General features: G+C 40.2%; 1 non-coding gene across 1 annotated transcript; it reads left to right on the top strand.

Annotated features, from left to right (window-relative positions):
• The first annotated feature begins 3,326 nt into the window (after positions 1–3,326).
• Positions 3,327–3,433, top strand: LOC141635135 (small nucleolar RNA R71). The gene has a single exon (XR_012539839.1). It is a non-coding gene; the product is annotated as a small nucleolar RNA R71 (small nucleolar RNA).
• Positions 3,434–5,735: the final 2,302 nt, after the last annotated feature.

Genomic DNA, 5,735 nt, shown 5'->3' with positions numbered 1-5,735 from the left:
TCTGGAGTTGTTGATGTTGTTGCTTCCAAGGGAGGTTGTTGTTGTTGCACTTCCAAGTTTAAGCTAGCACCATAGCCAATGAGGCTTTCTTTGCTTGAAGACTCTTTTGCCTTGTTGATAGTGCCTTTGCCTTAGGTGCCTTTGTTGCTCCTTTTGTCCTTGCCATTGATGATTTAACCAAGAAAAGAGTGAAAATCTTCAATTTCCATGTATACCCAAATCGATTTTAAGGTGAAAGGCTTTGCCTTAATAATTTCAAAAATCGACTCAAAGGTTGAAGATTTTGGTGCTTGGTTTGATTTTTGTTGAAAGAGGAGTGATTAATTTTTGTTAGAAGGATGATTTGATTTGATTTTGATGAATGTGGTTGAGGAAATCTTGTTTTTGTGATGGAGAGGATGAGGGTTTTGAGTTTTGGGGTTTATGGGTAGTGTTTTGAATGAAGAAATGAAGAAATGAATGGGGGATGGGGTTTATAAAAGACCCGAAAAATTTTGAATTGCAGGGGAAGACGGGCGTCTTTCCTTCGGGACGCTCGGATTCTGCTTGTTTCGGCTTCAGAGTTCTCGCCTAAAGACGGGCGTCTTTCAGTAAAGATGCTCGGATTGTTCAACTGCGGGAAGGGCGTCTTCTGCTGAAGACAGGCGGCTTCTCTTCCAGTGAGATTTCTTGTTTTTCCCAGCCAAAAAGACGGACGTCTTTCCTTTCAGGACGGGCGTCTTTCTGAGGACGGGCGTCTTCTCTTGCAGGACGCTCGGATTTATCAACAGTCCCAAAATTTCAAAATTTCAGTTCAGATGGACGGGCGGATTCTTACAAAGACGCCCGGATTGCCTGAAGATGGCCGGATTCCCTTGAAAACGCTCGGATTCTTCCTGTTTTACCCGGATTCAGTTCCATCCGTGTACTTGCATATCCTTTGTTATTTTTCATTCTTCAAAATCCCGTGTTCTTCATTGTGGGGGCACTACTAAGGCATGAATAGCCTAGGCAATTGTTATCCCCACACTAAGCTAAAGCACTACACATCAATTGAATCATTGGTCCCTCCCTCACTTCTCTCAAAAATGATAATTATCTTGATCAAAGCATAAGAATCCAAGAATGACAAAAATGCAATGTAAGAATTAAAATGCGAGTTAGGGAGTTAGAAATATTTACAACTGGTGGTTTAGGGAGGACTACACCAGACTCTCATCCTTAGTGAGATGTCATGGGGGCATGTCCAAGGTGTTGTTGATGTTGCTCAACACCTTGAAGAAATAATCAAAAGCTTGTTCATTATCATGATAAAGATCTTCAATAGACCTTTGCCTTTGTTGTCGATCTTGATCGATAGCATTACCAATATAGGGATTGAAAATCCCATCAAACTCATCGTCCCAAAGACCACAAACTTCATCCACTTGATCACTAAAGATCTCTTGAGTTGATGGAGACAACTCTCCCATTTTCTTGTCTTGGCCAATGAGGCCATCCTCTTCATTGCTCGACTTTGGTGAGCTTTTCAAACTCTCTTTGTTACAATTCACTTGCTCTTTGAATGGAGTATCTTAAATTTTCTTCTTTAATTGGAATTCCGACTTCTTCCTATCATCCTTTCGGCTATAATGATCAACCATAAAACATGGTTCATGCAAACGGGGAGCTCTCATGGTCTTGTCAAGATTGAAAGTTATGCTCTCATCTCCTACTTCTAGAGTGAGCTCTCCATGCTTCACATCAATCACCGCACCCGCGGTGTGTAAGAAAGGTATTCCTACAATGATTGGAATGTTGGAGTATTCTTCCATGTCAACAATGACAAAGTCCACCGGGATGAAAAATTTCCCAATTCTTACGGGAACATCTTCCCATATCCCTAATGGTGTCTTCGTCAATCTATCGGCAATTTGGAGTGTGATATTGGTGAATTTAAGCTCTCTCATCCCCAACCTTTTACTCACCGAGTACGGCATAACACTCACACTAGCCCCTAGATCACATAAGGCTTTGTTGATCGTGGTGTCGCCAATGGTACACGGTATTGAGAAGCTTCCCGGATCTTTGAGTTTTGGAGGTGAAATCCCTTAAAGTATTGCACTACTCACCTTAGTGAAGGAGATAGTCTCAAGCTTCCGGATCGACTTCTTCTTTGTAAGGATGTCTTTCATGTATTTTGCATAGGCCGACACGTGATTGATTAATTCCGTGAAAGGAATTGAGACTTCGAAATTCTTCACAATTTCCATAAATTTTCCAAGTTGGTCATCAAATTTGGGCTTGGATTGACGACTTGGAAAAGGAATCTAATCACAATGGGCTCCTTCTCCTTGACCTTGTCTTCATTTTTCTTTGAAATTTCTTCTTTTGATGGTTCTCCATCCTTGGAGTTTTGCACAATTTCTTCTTTATCACTAGCTTCCACAACTTCATCCTCAACTTGCTTCTTCGGTGCTTCATACCTTGTACCACTCCTCAAGTGAATGGCACTAACCGTTTCATGTCTTGGGGGATTACTTTGAGGTGGTAATTGCCCATTTTGTCTTTGTGAGTTTGAAGATGCTAGTTGAGTCAATTGGGTTTCCAACATTTTGGTGTGAGCTAGGATGTTGTTGATGGTGGTTTCCTTTGCTTAACTATCCTTTTGCATTTGAGTGAAAAACTCTTGTTGATTCTTTTGCATTTGAAGGACCGCGTTTTGAACATCAAAACCTTGGTCATTTTGTTGATTGTATGGAGATTGATTTTGGTAACCTTGGTTTTGGTTGTAAAAGGGTCTTTGATTTTGGTTTCTCATGGGAGGTGGGGTGTATGTTGTTTGAGGGTTTTGAACATTTTGGCTTTTGTATGAGAGATTTGGATGGAATTTGGTGTTTTCATTGTAATAGTTTGAATAAGGGGTACCACTCTTATATTCTTGGAAAGCATTCACTTGTTCATTTGTTCCCCTACATTCACTTTGGTCATGTTCCAAAGTTCCACAATTCTCACATATCCCACTTGGGATTGATGAAGATGCCGTCATGGCATTAACATGATGCTTTGGTGATTTTGAGGCTTCTTCAAGTCTAGGCATAGCTTTTTCAAACTTCAAATTGATGGTATCAATGTGAGCACTAAGTTGAGCACCCAATTGAGTAATGGAGTCCACTTCATGCTTTCCTCCTCTAGTAGCCTTCCGAGGTCTACTATATTGTGAGTTATGGACCGCCATTTCCTCAATTTTATTCCAAGTTTGATTGTCATCAACTTCGGTGAACATTCCATTTGATCCCATGTTGAGAATGTTCCTTGAATCTTCATAAAGACCGTTCCAAAATTGTTGTACCAAGAACCACTCGCTAAGTCCATGGTGAGGACATGAGCGACAAATCCCCTTAAACCACTCCCAAGCTTCATACAAAGATTCTTCATCCCTTTGCTTAAAGCCCGTGATTTGAGCTCTTATCATGTTAGTCTTTTCCGGCGGATAGAACTTTTTGTAGAAAACTAGAGCCAACTTCTTCCAAGAATCAATTCCGAGAGTAGCCTTATCAAGGCCTTTCAACCATTGTTTCGCGGTGCTAATTAGAGAAAAAGGAAATAAGACCCATCGTATTTGGTCTTGAGTTACACCGGTTTGAGAAATCGCATCACAATAGTGACAAAAAGTCTCCATATGAGAATGGGGGTCTTCACTAGGCATCCCCCCAAATTGGCTTCTTTCGACTAATTGGATAAATGCGGATTTGGCAATAAAATTTCGGGTAAGATGTTGTGGTGTGGGAGTACCATTGGGTAGGTTCTCCTCGGTGGGTACGGAATGTGATGAAAACTTAGGCATTGTGGGTTGATTTTGTGTTGGGTTCTCCTCACCTTCTCTTGCAAAAGGGTTGATGAACTCAATAGTATTTGGTTGAACATCTACAACCTCACCAATACCTCTCAAAGTTCTCCTAGCAAGTCTTCTATTGGTTGTCAAAGTTCTTTCAATTTCACGATCAAAGGGTAACAAGTCACCTTGTGACCTTCTAGACATGCAAAATATCAAACAACTCGAAAACAATTAGAACAAACCTTGAGGAGTTTTACTTCCCCAAGGCCTAGAAAGACACAACTAATAACAACATAAGAAAATCTAAATCAAGTTAACACCGTCCCCGCCAACGGCGCCATTTTTGGTCGGGATATTTTTACTAAATCTTTCGGTTACTTGTCGTTAGGAGCACCTAGACCAAAACACAATTTATAACTTCACAAACAACTCTACAATTAGTAAAGAGGCAAGTAAAGGTCGGATCCCAAGGGACGGGAATTGAGATGAGATTTCTATTGCAACTAGTGGTGTCTTAGGGGTGTCACAATTGAGGTTTGATGTAGAAGATCACTAAACTAAATAGCAATGAAAGTAAACAAGCAAGATGAATTAAAAGGGATGTAAACAATTGATAAAAAGCACTAGGGTGTCATGGGGTCATAGGGGATTCATGGGAATTGATCATACGAACATGTTCTCAAATTATAAGCAAGCAATTATTATTGTGATGGATCGATTTGGTTTATATCTTACAATCCTAGGAAAGTTTGGGCCCCGGAGCCGAATCGATTAGATTGTACAACACCTACAAGTCGACTTAATCTTCCCTACTCAACAACATGCATGGTCTAATGAGACTCGAGTTGGTTTATGTCTTACAAGTCTCATTGAAAAGATAGGTGATGGGTAAAAAATGCAAGGATTCATAGGCTCACATTTCATCAAACATAACATGTGCATGAGTTGAGATCACAACAAGCAAGGAAATAAACTATGAAAGCATATTAATTTAAGCATGAATCTTTCCCCATGTTGGTTTCCCCTAATTACCCATTAACAATAATTAAAGAGGGATTAAGAGAATTATACCTACTAATGATTCCAATAATAAAGCAAAGAATAAAAGAAGTACTTGATGCTTGATTGAGAGGTTGTCAATCTCCCAATAATAACCCAAATAATCTTCAATTACCCAAAATAAAGGATGAACAAGAGAGATATTAAGGAAATAAAACTTGTATTAAAACTTGATTAATTGTTGATTACAAGATTAAAGAGAGATTTGATTGATATTAACTACACTAAAGATTGCTAAGAAGAACATGCTCTTCTAATTAGACTAATGGGGTATTTATAGTGGGGATTAGGTGGATGAATTAGGGTTAACTAAGGGTTTAAATGACGATTAAGTCCCTATTTAAGGAAACGCCGGTCTTTTTGGAAAGACTCTGGTCTCTAGGGAGACTCAGGTCTCTAGAAAAAGATGTGCATCCTTCCTTGAAGCTTGAAGAAGACGAAATGGGCCTGCCTGAGAATCCGGGCGTCTTTAGCACGGGACGGGCGGATTTGGTGGTCTCTGCCCGGGCGTATTGGAGTGAAGACGGGCGTCTTCTGGGTCTTTTTCCCGGGCGTCTTGGGGAGAAGACGCACGGATTGTGGTGGTGGAGACGGGCGTCTTCTGGGGAAAACGCACAGATTGCTGTGGAGTCTTGTTTCTTCTTCTTTTCTTCCTTTTTCTTCATAGAATCCTTGGGGATTTCCTCGGGGATGCAAGGATCTTTTCTCATCATTGCCCATCTACTATAGTATGTACAAAGGCCTTCTAATCTTGTCTCTCTTTGATGCTTGGTCATTGAATTCAATCAATTTAGCCTCATTTTGCCATGAAAATGCAAGGTTTGCACTCCTTTCCTACAAAGGGATCAAAACCTCAAAGAATATGCAAAACAAATAACTA

Source organism: Silene latifolia, chromosome Y, assembly GCF_048544455.1.
Source record: "Silene latifolia isolate original U9 population chromosome Y, ASM4854445v1, whole genome shotgun sequence".
Classification (NCBI taxonomy): Eukaryota; Viridiplantae; Streptophyta; class Magnoliopsida; order Caryophyllales; family Caryophyllaceae; genus Silene; species Silene latifolia.
This window is presented reverse-complemented; position numbering and strand designations above follow the sequence as displayed.